Source organism: Bos javanicus, chromosome 6, assembly GCF_032452875.1.
Source record: "Bos javanicus breed banteng chromosome 6, ARS-OSU_banteng_1.0, whole genome shotgun sequence".
NCBI classification, from domain to species: Eukaryota; Metazoa; Chordata; class Mammalia; order Artiodactyla; family Bovidae; genus Bos; species Bos javanicus.
The window spans coordinates 50,867,276-50,882,052 of record NC_083873.1 but is presented as its reverse complement, the minus strand read 5'-3'; the positions used below and the strand labels follow the sequence as shown (position 1 = coordinate 50,882,052).

Sequence of the window (14,777 nt, the reverse complement as noted above, 5' to 3'; positions counted from 1 at the left end):
TTACCAACTGAGCTATCATTTAGTATGTCACATATTTCTTTGGCTAAAATTTTGGCAAATACATGTGCATGATAATTTGAGAATCTTAGTAGAGATAGTTCCATAAGGAACAACAGGACAGATTTAATACTCTTTTTGTAGTTTGCTAATAATAAGTGTAGGTTTCCCAGGTGGCACTAGTGGTAAAGAATCCACCTGAAATGCAGGAGAGACAGGAGATGTGGGTTCAATCCCTGGGTCCAGGAGATCCCCTGGAGGAAGAAATGGCACCCCACTCCAGTATTCTTACCTGAAAAATTTCATAGGCAAGAGGAACCTGGCAGGCTACTGTTCATGGGGCTGTTGGGGGAGTGTGTAAATTCCTCAGTTCTCTCTCACTGCAGCAAAAATTTGAAATGGCAGACCAGTGTTACAGCTATGTTACAGCTCAGTTTTAAACAGCAAACCAGTATTTCAGCTCAGTTTTATTTGGCAAGCAAAGGAAAATACATCCTCGAGGCATGAAGGCAGGCCAACACGAAAGAAGAGATGATAAGAGGGGGTCAACTTTGGCTCCTCTTTTCATATATTGTTTTTCCTCCCCCTGAACTTGCCTTATATAAATTGGGCTAGCCAGGGGGACTGTTTGTTTCACCTGAGATTCCCACTCCGGTCCTCAGACCACCCTTTATTCCATTTTTGCAGGCTTCTCCCTTCTTTGTCTTTTAGCCATTGATGTTTTCAACTTCTTTTTCCTAGTCTAACAGGGCCACACAGTGTTGGATACTTCTGAGCACACAGATGTAGATGTAGAATAATAAATGTACTAGTAGTTATCCAGTGCTTCCTCTATTAAATATGCCTATAATATACTATACTATATAAACTATAGCATCATTTCTAGGGATTTACATTATCTTCTTGACAAAAGCAGTTAAAGAAATAACTGTGCTGTGCTTAGTCATTCAGTTGTGTACAACTCTTTGCCACCCCATGGACTGTATAGCCTTCCAGGCTCCTTTGTCCATTGGAATTCTCCAGGCAAGACTACTGGGATGGTTTGCCATGCCCTCCTCCACGGGATCTTCTCAACCCAGGGATCTAACCCAGGTCTCCCACATTGCAGGCAGATTCTTTGCCATCTGAGCTACCAGGAAAATCCATTTAATATGAGCCTAATTTCTTCTAGTTAATAGGAAATTAAGCAAATGGCAATTTTTGATAGTCAAGTGATATGTCATGCTTTCACATAATAAAAATCATAGTTCATCAATTTTTTTCTTGTCCAAACTCTGTTAATATTACTACTATTGTTTGGGTTTTTTATTCTCCTTTAGACCCTTCAGGAAATGTGCTTAAATCTCTTTTTATAAGAAAAATAGTCTCCCAAAGAATATGTAAGATAGATTATACATCTGTAAAACATATGTTGTGATAGTTATTTTTGGTATTATCTTTCTTCTTAATGGAAGAATCATGATGATTCATTCGTTGGTTCATTCACTTTACATTCATTCACTTAGCATAGAAAATGTTTAACTATCAAAAAGACAACAGTATCATTTTCCTTCAATTATTCTTTTGACAGGGAGAAGTAGATAATTGGAAAAATATGAAAAAAAAGAGTTTTATGAAAACTATTATAAACACGTGGTAGTTATAATAATGTTGCTCCCAACAGTCCTTTGCAATTCCCTTTTCTTTGGAAACTTGGAAAATTTCCTCCATGCCATTTTACAGTAAGGGTGGATTTTTCAATCATGGTGCTCCATTCTTCCTGGACAAAAACTGGGCACATTTCTCATTCCAGACCAATCTTAACAGTCCTGAAATATTGATCAATATTGTTTCAGAAGGGATACTTAAGACAAGTGGGATCCAGAAAAGTCTTTTGGAGGGTTAAGTAAAATATCAAAACAAAGATTATTTATTTATGTGTATGTATGTGTTCTCCTAAAATATTTACGATTACAAAGAAGGAATATAATTAATGTAAATTTATTAGCAATCATTTTCTACAAGAACTTTTTATTATCACAGAGGTGATATTCACCAGGAAACAGAACCTAGTAAGAATGAAAAAAAGAGCTCTCAGCCCCAGGTAATTGCAGCCTCCACCACTTTCGGGCCTAGTAGCCTGAAGCAAAATAAATAAATAAAAAGGTCATGGGTGACCTGTGCTCAGACGTCACCGAGGCCATGCTGTATGAAAAGTTCAGTCCTGCGGGGCCTGTGCTGTCCATCTGGGCCTGCCGCTATACGATCACCCGCCGCTCCCTGGGTTATGCCTAGGTCAACTTCCAGCAGCCGGCCGACGCTGAGAGGGCCTTGGACACCATGAACTTTTATGTAATTAAGGGAAAGCCGATCCGAATCATGTGGTCTCAGAGGGATCCGTCTCTGAGAAAATCTGGTGTGGGAAACGTCTTCATCAAGAACCTGGACAACTCTATAGATGACAAGGCACTTTATGATACTTTTTCTGCTTTTGGGAACATTCTGTCCTGCAAGGTGGTGTGTGATGAAAACGGTTCTAAGGGTTATGCCTTTATCCACTTTGAGACCCAGGAGGCTGCCGACAAGGCCATTGAGAAGATGAACAGCATGCTCCTCAACGACCACAAAATTTGTGGGCAGATTCAAGTCTCGAAAAGAGCGGGAAGCTGAACTTGGAGCCAAAGCCAAGGAACTCAGCAATGTTTACATCAAAAACTTCGGGGAAAAGGTTGATGATGAGAATCTGAAAGAGCTATTTAGCCAGTTTAGTAAGACCCTAAGTGTCAAGGTGATGAGAGATCCCAGTGGGAAATCCAAAGGCTTTGGCTTTGTGAGTTATGAAAAACACGAGGATGCCAATAAGGCTGTGGAAGAGATGAATGGAAAAGAAATCACTGGGAAGGTCATTTTCGTTGGCTGTGCACAAAAGAAAGTGGAGTGGCAGGCTGAGTTAAAGCGAAAATTTGAACAGCTGAAGCAGGGGAGGATTAGTCGCTATCAGGGGGTGAATCTCTACATTTAAAACTTGGATGAAACCATCGATGACAAGAAGTTAAGGAAAGAGTTTTCTCCTTTTGGATCAATCGCCAGTGCTAAGGTGATGCTGGAGGATGGGAGAAGCAAAGGATTTGGCTTTGTCTGCTTCTCGTCCCCTGAAGAGGCAACCAAAGCAGTCACAGAGATGAATGGATGCATCGTGGGCTCCAAGCCACTGTATGTCGCTCTGGCCCAGAGAAAGGAGGAGAGAAAGGCTCACCTGACCAACCAGTATATGCAGCAGGTGGCTGGGATGAGGGCACTGCCCACCAATGCCATCTTAAATCAGTTCCTGCCTGCAGCTGGGGGCTACTTTGTGCCAGCAGTTCCACAGACTCAGGGAAGACCTCTGTATTACACACCTAACCAGTTAGCACAGATGAGGTCTAATCCACACTTGCAGCAAGGTGGGAGACCTCAAGGCTTCCAAGGAATGCCAAGTGCTATACACCAGTCTGGGCCTCGTCCAGCTCTTCACCATCTGGCTCCAACTGGTAATGCTCCAGCCTCTGGCGGCCTCCCTACTACCACTCAGAGAGTCAGGTCTGAGTGCCCTGACCGCTTGGCTATGGACTTTGGTGGGGCTGGTGCCGCCCAGCAAGGGCTGACTAAAAGCTGCCAGTCTGGAGGTGTTCCTACAGCTGTGCAGAACTTAGCGCGTCGTGCTGCTGTTGCTGCCACTGCTCCTTGGGCTGTTGCACCTTACAAATATGCCTCCAGCACCCGCAGTCCTCACCCTGCCATCCAGCCCCTGCAGGCACCCCCGCCTGCAGTCCATGTTCAGGGGCAAGAGTCGCTGACTGCCTCCATGCTGGCCACAGCAACCCACCCCCGCTCAGGAACAGAAGCAGATGCCTGGTTAACATCTGTTCCCACTTATCCAGACGATGCACTCGAACCTGGCTGGGAAGATAACTGGGATGCTGCTGGAGATCAACAGCTCGGAGTTGCTGCACATGCTGGAGTCTCCCGAGTCTCTCTGCTCCAAGGTGGAGAAGGCTGTGGCGGTCCTTCAGGCTTATCATGCCAAGAAAGAAGCTGCTCAGAAGGTGGACGCTGTTGCTGCTGCTACCTCTTAGACAAGGATGAACCGATTCAAAAGCCAAATAAACTCTCATGGAATTCAGCTCAAGGTTTGAAGACTTCCTAGCTTGTCCTATGGACCTCAACACCAAGAACCCCATTTGCAAATTTATTAGCTCATTTTGTATCAAAAGGTCAATTATGAAGCACCGAGAATTTTTCAATTTAAAGAATGTATTCTCTGGGTTCTGCTATGGCCCAGACAGTGTTAACTTTTTTTTTTTTTTTTCTATTGTGGGTTTTAATTCTTTTTTCCCCCAAGAAATTGGTTTTATTTGATGTACCCAAGTCTTAAGTTTCTCAATAAAGAAAAAAATCTCCATTAAAAAAAAAAAAGAATGAAAAAAAGAGAATGGAAACACTAATGAATGAGAAAAAGAGACAGAAAGAGAGATAACTATTGGCATAATTTGAGTTCCTGGAATCAAATGTAACTAAAGCCAGATTTTTCCACCTACTTCCTAATTACTGGAATAAGCAAATTCCTTTTAAAACATAATAATAATAGTACTGCTGTTGCTAAGTCGCTTCAGTCATGTCCGACTCTGTGCGACCCCATAGACGGCAGCCCACCAGGCTCCCCCGTCCCTGGGATTCTCCAGGCAAGAACACTGGAGTGGGTTGCCATTTCCTTCTCCAGTGCATGAAAGTGAGAAGTGAAAGTGAAGTCACTCAGTCGTGTCCGACTCTTAGCGACCCCATGGACTGCAGCCTACCAGACTCCTCCATCCATGAGATTTTCCAGGCAAGAGTACTGGAGTGGGTTGCCATATTGAATATTATTGTAGCCGAATGTGAGCAGTAATCTTTCCCTACTGTCTCAGATGTTTGTATCCAGCCTAAATGTAGAGGACAATGCTTTCAGTTCCAAATCCTCAGGTGAGGTTCTCATCTATTTTACAGACTCCCTAAAAGATCCTCTAACTAATTCAGCCTGCTATCACCCTTTACCCAGAGGATATTTAAAAGAAGAAAAACAGTAAATCTAATTGTCCCATATTTTCCTGTGGCTGAAATAGCACCAAACTTAACCCTATTGTTCAGACAAAAATCCAAAAGTTTTCCTTAGTTTCTCACTTTCCTTAACCTTTACTTCAAATCCTTTGGATCCAATGGCCGTACCTTTAAAATATATCTGTAATCAAACTAGTTGTTACCTTTTTTACTTGACAACCAGTCATTAACACCATAATCTCCTTCTCATAAAGAGGAAAAGTTAAAATTTTACATAGCCTCCTACTCCTTTTGCCTCTGTAACTCAGCTTGCTCCTTGCAAAATCTGGACCACATAGGCCATGGATCACATAGTCTCAGAAAGTGGGGACTCACAATACTAGGAACTGGAACTTATCTCACTAACCCTTGTCTTGCTGTTTGCAATCACCCAGCCCTGCAAACTGATTTAATCATGCCTGTATGTGCATAAAAACTCTCTAACCCCTTTGTTGCAGCTCAGAGCTTGGAGTGTCAACTCCTCTGGCCCTGCTGTAATAAACCTGAGTTCTCCAACTCTCTAAGTGTAGTGCTTGGTTTCTCAAGTACTGGTTTCTGCAACATTTCTGGAGGCTTCAGTGAGATTCCAACCATGCCAGCCCCCTGAGTCAATGGACTGGTGGCTCAGTTGGGCTAGAGTGAAGGAACCCTGAGACAAACAAGGAGGTGTTCCACCTGATAGTATTCTGGGTTCTCTTTCAGACTGGTGTTCTGACTTTCTGGATGGCCGAGCCCTGACCAGATTCCTTGGAGGGATAGACCAACTCACGAGGAATGGCCACAGGTAAGGTCCTGGGGCCAGTCCCCAGTCAAGTCCTACCCCAACAGGAAGAAGAGGAGACTGATCACCTCCTTGAAGCTCCCAGGAAGGGGGTAACAGTTAAGGAAACCTGGGGGTTTGGGAGGAGGGATGCATTATGATAGCCTATGAATGATTGTCACTGTGTGATTGATGATTGAACACAGTGAGAGAAATTTTTCTTTTTGGAAACTGCACAAAAAAAAATTCTTTTTGCATATGCAGTTAAAAACAACTAGCTTGTTAAAAGGCCTGCTTAAGGAAAAGTTTGAAGTTAACCCTTTCCATGTCCTTGAAATACACAGCCAACTTTGCCTGAGACTTCAACCTTGGGCAAATTAGAACTTCAAGCAAGAAAAAGAAAAAGGGTGTTAAAGAGATATTTTAAATCTCAAGCAGAAAACAATAAGATCTCTGTCTGTCTGGATTTATGTATACCTCAATGTTACGTCTTTTGCTTTTTATCTGATAATATTATTGAAGTTGTGAATGAGTTCTAATTTAATTGGCCTAAAGAAAAGTAAGTGCTTACAATCAAACAATTCTAAATACAAGAAAAATTAACCTAAATAAATTTCAGATTCATGTGAACTGGGAAATATTCTATATTAAATACCTAGTATTAATGTCTGCTAATCTAATAAAGAAGTAGGATGTATATTTTTAATAAAGAAGATATAAAAAATAAAATTACATTTTATAAAGGGAAAAAAAAGTAGGTCTGACTTACAAGTGGCTGTTACAGAAAGTGATTAAAACTTTGTGGAAAGTGGACACCGAAAAAAGTTTTGTTCCTGGTTAGGGTTCGGCGGCTGCGATGGACCACACAGAAGCGTGGCTGAGAGGAGCTACCCCTCACCTAAGGTCAGAGGCAGTGGCCAAGAGGAGCTACCCCATGCCCGAGGTCAGGGGCTGCGGCTGGGAGGAGCTACCCAATGCCAGAGGTCAGGGGCTTCGGAAAGAGGAGCAACCCCAAGTCCAAGGAGCGGTGGCTGCGCGGGCACAGGAGGGCCGAGAGGAGCTACTCCACAGTCAAGGTCAGGAGGGATGGCTGTGAGGAGATAGCCCTCGTCCAAGGTAAGAAGCAGCGGCTGCACTTTGCTGGAGCAGCCGTGAAGAGATACCCCACGTCCAAGGTAAAAGAAACCCAAGTAAGACAGTAGGTGTTGCAAGAGGCATCAGAGGGCAGACACACAAACCATACTCACAGAAAACTAGTCAATCTAATCACACAGACCACAGCCATGTGTAACTCAATGAAATTCAGCCATGTCGTGTTGGGGCCACCCAAGATGGGTGGGTCAAAGTGGAGAGGTCTGACAGAATGTGGTCCACTGGAGAAGGGAATGGCAAACCACTTCAGTATTCTTGCCTTGAGAACCCCATGAACAGCATGAAAAGGTAAAATGATAGGATACAAAAAGAGGAACTCCCCAGGTCAGTAGGTGCCCAATATGCTACTGGAGATCAGTGGAGAAATAACTCCAGAAAGAATGAAGGGATGGAGCCAAAGCAAAAACAGTACCCAGTTGTGGATGTGACTGGTGATAGAAGCAAGGTCTGGTACTGTAAAGACCAATATTGCATAGGAACCTGGAATGTTAGGTCCATGAATCAAGGCAATTTGGAAGTGCTCAGACAGGAGATGGCAAGAATGAAAGTCAATATTCTAGGAATCAGTGAACTAAAATGGACTGGAATGGGTGAATTTGAATCAGATGACCATTATATATACTACTGTGGGCAGGAATCCCTCAGAAGAAATGGAGCGGCCATCATGGTCAAAAAAAGATTCCAAAATGTAGTACTTGGATGCAATCTCAAAAACGACAGAATGATCTCTGTTCATTTCCAAGGCAAACCATTCAATATCACAGTAATCCAAGTCTATGCCCCAACCAGAAATGCTGAAGAAACTGAAGTTGAATGGTTCTATGAAGACCTACAAGGCCTTTTAGAACTAACAACCAAAAAAGATGTCCTTTTCATTATAGGGGACTGGAATGCAAAAGTAGGAAGTCAAGAAACACCTGGGGTAACAGGCAAATTTGGCCTTGGAATATGGAATGAAGCAGGGCAAAGGCTAATAAAGTTTTGCCAAGAAAATGCACTGGTCATAGCAAACACTCTCTTCCAACAACACAAGACAAGACTCTACACATGGACATCACCAGATGGTCAACACTGAAATCAGATTGATTATATTCTTTGCAGCCAAAAAAGGAGAAGCTCTATGCAGTCAGCAAAACAAGACCGGGAGCTGACTGTGGCTCAGATCATGAACTCCTTATTGCCAAATTCAGACTTGAAGAATCTAGGGAAAACCACTAGACCATTCAGGTATGACTTAAATCAAATTTCTGATGATTATACAGTGGAAGTGAGAGATAGATTTAAGGAACTATATCTGATAGATAGAGTGCCTGATACTATGGATGGAGGTTTGTGACATTGTACAAGAGAAAGGGATCAAGACCATCCCCATGGAAAAGAAGTGCAAAAAAGCAAAATGGCTGTCTGGGGAGGCCTTACAAATAGCTGTGAAAAGAAGAGAAGCAAAAAGCAAAGGAGAAAAGGAAAGATATTCCTATCTGAATGCAGAGATCCAAAGAATGGCAAGGAGACATAAGAAAGCCTTCCTCAGTGATCAGTGCAAAGAAATAGAGGAAAACAACAGAATGGGAAAGACTAGAGATCTCTTCAAGAAAATTAGAGATATCAAGGGAACATTTCATGCAAAGATGGGCTCCATAAAGGACAGAAATGGTATGGACCTAACAGAAGCAGAAGACATTAAGAAGAGGTGGCAAAAATACACAGAAGAACTGTACAAAAAAGATCTTCACGACCCAGATAATCACGATGGTGTGATCACTCACCTATAGCCAGACATCCTGGAATGTGAAGTCAAGTAGGCCTTAGAAAGCATCACTACAAACAAAGCTAGTGGAGGTGATGTAATTTGAGTGGAGCTATTTCAAATCCTGAAAGATGATGCTGTGGAAGTGTTGTACTCAATATGCCAGAAAATTTGGAAAACTCAGCAGTGGCCACAGAACTGGAAAAGGTCAGTTTTCATTCCAATCCCAAAGAAAGGCAATGCCAAAGAATGCTCAGACTACCGCACAATTTCATTCATCTCATATGCTAGTAAAGTAATGCTCAAAATTCTCCAAGCCAGGCTTCAGCAGTATGTGAACCAGGAACTTCCAGATGTTCAAGCTGGTTCTAGAAAAGGCGGAGGAACCAGCGATCAAATTGCCAACATCCACTGGATCATCGAAAAAGCAAGAGAGTTGCAGAAACACATCTATTTCTGCTTTATTGACTATGCCAAAGCCTTTGACTGTGTGGATCACAATAAACTGTGGAAAATTCTGAAAGAAATGGGAATACCAGCCCACCTGACCTGCCTCTTGAGAAACCGATATGCAGGTCAGGAAGCAACAGTTAGAACTGAACATGAAACAACAGACTGGTTCCAAATAGGAAAAGGAGTATGTCAAGGCTGTATATTGTCACCCTGCTTATTTAACTTCTATGCAGAGTACATCATGAGAAACACTGGGCTGGAAGAAGCACAAGCTGGAATCAAGATTGCCAGGAGAAATATCAATAACCTCAGATATGCAGGTGACGACACCCTTTTGACAGAAAAAGAAGAGGAAGTAAAAAGCCTCTTGATGAAAGTGAAAGTGGGGAGTGAAAAGTTGGCTTAAAGCTCAACATTCAGAAAACGAAGATCATGGCATCTGGCCCCATCACTTCATGGGAAATAGATGGGTAAGCAGTGTAAACAGTGTCAGACTTTATTTTTTTGGGCTCAAGATCACTGCAGATGGTGACTGCAGCCAGGAAATTAAAGGACGCTTACTCCTTGGAAGGAAAGTTATGACCAACCTAGATAGCATATTCAAAAGCAGAGACATTACTTTGCCAACAAAGGTCCGTCTAGTCAAGGCTATGGTTTTCCCAGTGGTCATGTATGGATGTGAGAGTTGGACTGTGAAGAAAGCTGAGTGCCGAAGAATTGATGCTTTTGAACTGTGGTGTTGGAGAAGACTCTTGAGAGCCCCTTGGACTGCAAGGAGGTCCAACCAGTCCATCCTAAAGGAAATCAGTCCTGGTTGTTCTTTGGAAAGACTGATGCTAAAGCTGAAACTCCAGTACTTTGGCCACCTCATGCAAAGAGTTGACTCATTGGAAATGACTCTGATGCTGGGAGGGATTGGGGGCAGGAGGAGAAGGGGACGACAGAGGATGAGATGGCTGGATGGCATCACCGACTCGATGGATGTGAGTTTGGGTTAACTCCGGGAGTTGGTGATGGACAGGGAGGCCTGGCGTGTTGCAATTCATGGGGTCACAAAGAGTCAGACACGACTGAGCAATTGAAATGAGCTGAACTGAATTGAACTGAATTGAGGACTGACTAAGTTTTAAATAAATTTAATTAAGTTTACCTAAATGAGTTTTAAGTAAACTGGTACAAAAATTTAAATTTGGCCTTTCTCTCTTTTAAGAGCATATGATTTTTTCAGATGTTGAACTGTTTTTAACTATTGATTTAAGTTTCTTTACCTCTTAATTGATCTGTTCAATATTTACTTTTGAAATCTTTTGTTACCTTTGGCTAAGTAAATAAGTATTATTTCACAGTGACTTATATGATCCTACCTGACTGAGTGTTATAAACCCTTTTGATATTTATCAACAAAAATTCCTAAATAACTTGACTTCTAACTAACTTTTGGATGCTTCAGAGGCCCCTGAGACATTCCAAAGAGCTATTAAGCTACCTGGGTTCATTGGATGTGTTAAATTACATGGGAAGTACTGTTGAAGGGGTGATAAATCTTTTCAGATTTCACTGTATGGCTGATGTTACTAATATAGATATCCTAAAATTATGTGAAATTCATACTGATATGCCCTGATAAAAGATGGTCAAATATAATTCTAGTTATCATATTAAAGTGTTATGACCAGGTTTCTTTGTCAATTGCAATAGAATTAGATTTTAACATGCCTTCTATGGTTTTACTCTCATGCTTTTAGAAGAATTCTGCTAGTTCTTCAAAATTTATGGAAAAGACTTTCTAAGATTAAGCAGAAAAACAAATTTTGTTTCCAACAGTAAGCTGGTACCAGAGAGGAATTTTGTCTTCTCTCTGTTTAGAGAACAAAGTTTTCTTAGAATGCAGCTTTTGATAACAGATTATGAATTTCTTTGCCTCTAAGTAATTTACATTGGTTTTTAAAATCTTTTTGTTACTTTGGTAAAGTAGATAAACATTATTTAATATTCTGGTACATGTAGACAAAGCTCATTCTGCTTCTACAAAAAAATAACTCTTCACAGTTAGGCTTTTGCTACCCTGATGTTCTTAAAACATGGCAAAAGTCTACTCCTAAATCAAGAAATTAAAAATGGATAAACAACAGCTGAAAATCAAAGAGCCAGGGCTATGGGAAATCCAAGACAGCCACTTGGCTTTTCCTGGCTCCCTGATAGATCTCATTTTTTTTGATGGGTTAAAACCTTTTCTGGCTACAGTGTTAATGCCCTGACAATGAGTTCTCAAAAAAAAAAAATGAAATACTTATATTTCACTGAATATTAAGTTATAGTTTTGTTAATTAGGGTCTCTGCTTACTAAGACTCGCTTCTGAAATAGTTCTTGTTATGTTATATTGCTAAAATGTTTAATTAAGTTATTAAAAAGGACACTCTAAGATTGTTTCTAAAGCTTATCTCAGTAACCAGTCTTTGGATAAAGGTCAGATGCTCCATGATGCACAACCAGGAGATTAGCACTTGGCCATAATTATTTAACTGAGTCAGATGACCTGGGGTATATCAGACTATACCCAGTGAAAGTTCTTGACTTAAATTCTTGCTTGTGACCTTAAAAATAACTGCCAGCTATATTATTTTCTATGTAGCTTGTTTCAGAAGATTATTCCTTACATTACCAAATGTGTGACTGAGCCTGTGATAAAATGCTGATATGCAGTTCCATATGAGATCAATAATTGTAATAATGTAGCTCTAGATAGAGGAAGAAGAAACACAAGGAAATATTTTCCTAGACCAAGAGGCTAATAAGGTAGGTATGGTCCAGAGACCTTTGCTACTTACAAAGCCTGGTCTAGTGACAACACATTGAGTGGCTTGTCAATGGAATCTTTCTTAGACCTGGGAATGAGCCTTCCTAGCACCGTGGGACACAATGACCATGAAATGCTCCCAAAACATTGTCAAATATGTGGCTATGAAGGGGCCCTGCTGACTGAATGTTGGCCCTTGCCATCTGCCTCTACAAAGACTAAATCATGACCACTACAAGATGCTGACCTTCAATACCCCCTTGAAAAGAGTTCATGGTGGAGACAAAAAATAAGGTACTCTGTGCTCTGGGAAAAAACAAACAAAAAAAAAAAAACACAGGTCTTCAGGTAGTCAGATGTTTTCAGGTGAAGATTTTTATGAGTCCAAATTCTTCCATCTTCTCATACCTAGAAAAACACTGATATTAAGAATCAGTATCTGAACCTGGTTCTCTTGGTTAGCCCCTCAGCAGCTTTCCTACATCTAATCTTTGGGCCATATATCTTTACCTTTCTTGTTAAGTTTGTTTCTTCAAATAGTAGTACGACAAGAATATCCCCTATCCAACACCCAGACAATGCTAAAACAAGCTGCTTTATCATTCTGTGGACTCTCATCTCCCTCTGTAAATACACCCTGAGGTCCTCAAGCTATTCTCCCTTTGAGATTTTATATGGGAGACAACTCCCAGTGGGGGAAAAAAAAGGTCAAAGGAGACCACCAACAACTAGCTGGCCTGGAGATGTCCCAGCACCTTCAGGCCCTGGAAAAGTCTTCAACTGTATCACCCGAGAAACCTTAGAAAGGACACCCATTCCTTTGGGCAATTGGGTTCATCCCTATCAGCCAGGAGATGAAGTATGGGTTAATGATTGGGAAAAAACAAAAAACTTCAGCTAGTTTGGACAGGCCCTCACATAGTCGTCCTGGCAAACCTTATTGCTGTTAGAGTTATAGCTGTCATCCCTTGGATCCACCACACCAGAGTCAAGAAGGCAGAGACTCTCTGTGTTGAGGACACCTGGAAAGCAGTTTGGACCCCACAAACCTCCTCAAGTTCTGGTTTCAAAGACAACAGCCATCATCCACAAAGGACTCAGCCCTGCTGTAGTCACTCCAGAAGCTACTAGTCAACACATGGCAGAAGCTTGAGGATTCTTAAGCCTTGCTCCAGCTACACTCTGGCAGCTGGTTGGTCAATGCACGTTGGAAGCTTGAGGATCTGGCTATCAAAACATCAATGGATTTCATTTTCAACCCTGGCCTCTAGCCCTAATCAGTATTATTGCTGTGCTCTTCATTACAGGACCAACTAGACTCCCTGGCTGAGGTGGTTTTACAGAATAGGACAGGGCTAGACCTACTGACAGCTAAAAAGGTAGGACTCTGCCTCTTCCTAAATGAAGAATGCTGCTTTTATGTAAACCAGTCAGAAATAGGGAAATGGCCCAACAGCTAAGGGAACAAATAATAAAAAGGAGAGAGAAACTAGCTAATTCCTGGGGTAATTGGAACAGTATCTAGAGCTGGGCGTCATGGCTTCTCCCTTTAATAGATCCTCTCTTCATGCTCTTTGTGGCATTCTTGTTTGGCCCTTGTATTCTCAATGTTCATGACCTCTAGAATTGAATCCATAAAGTTACAAATGGTAATAGTTTAATATAGTCCCCTTAACGATGGGGAGCTCTAAATGTCCTACCAGAACATGAGATGATGCTTTCTACAGTGAGTGATACGAGCATCAAGAGAGGCGAATGAAGAGGAGAAGTTAACATTTTACATAACCTCCTGCTCCTCCTGCCTCTGTAACTCAATTTGCTCTTTGCAAAGTCTGGATCACATAGGCTATATCGTCTCAGAAAGTGGGGACTCACAATACTAGGAACTGGAACCTATCTCACGAACCCTTGTCCTGCTATTTGCAATCACCCAGACCCTGAAAACCCATTTAATCATGCCTGTCTGTGCATAAAAACTCTGTAACCCCTTTGTTCAGGGCTCAGAGCTTAGAGTGTTAACTCCTCTGGGCCCGCCAACATAATAAACCTGAATTCTCCAGCTCTCCGAGTGTGGTGCTTGGTTTCTCGAGTACTGGTTTTTGCAACACTTAGACAACTGAAAATGGCATCAGTTGTACTGTTTCCATTACTGTCATCATCACCCCTACATCCCACCCCATCAATCTATTTTGCATACATTAATGAGAGTAATCTTTTAGAGTTATATGGTTTTATTCTTCTGCCTACATCTTCCAAAGGACTTCAATTTACATCACGTAAAATCCAGTCTCCTTAGTCTACACATCCTTATAATCTGACTATCTCTAGCATTAACCTCTAAATCTGTCCCCCCTTATTTATGATCCTGGAGCACAGGTCTTCTAGTATGCAAAAAATTTTATGCAGAATTTCATGTCCACCCAGAACTTCAGAATATGGGAATCAGGTCTTTGCAAACACAGTTAAGGTAAGGATAAAACAGAAATCATTCTGGATTATGCTGAGCCAGTGGAGTGTCAATATGATAGAGTAAAGGATACACAGAGATATAAAGAAGATGGAAGCAGAGATTGGATTGATGTGTCTCAAAGCCAAGGAATATCAAGACTTACTGAACATCACTTGAAAGTAGGAGAAAGGCTTGGGATGGTTTCTCCCTTAGGGTTTCTAGAAGGAACTAACCCTGCTGACACTATAATCTCAAAATTTTGACTTGCTAAACTGTAAGAGAATACATTTTTACTGTTTTAAGCAACTCCATTTGTAACACTTTGTTACA

At 41.5% G+C, this 14,777-nt stretch overlaps 1 pseudogene; it reads left to right on the top strand.

The window, feature by feature from the left end:
* The first annotated feature begins 2,145 nt into the window (after positions 1–2,145).
* On the top strand, positions 2,146–4,436 carry LOC133249435 (polyadenylate-binding protein 4-like; annotated as a pseudogene).
* Positions 4,437–14,777: the final 10,341 nt, after the last annotated feature.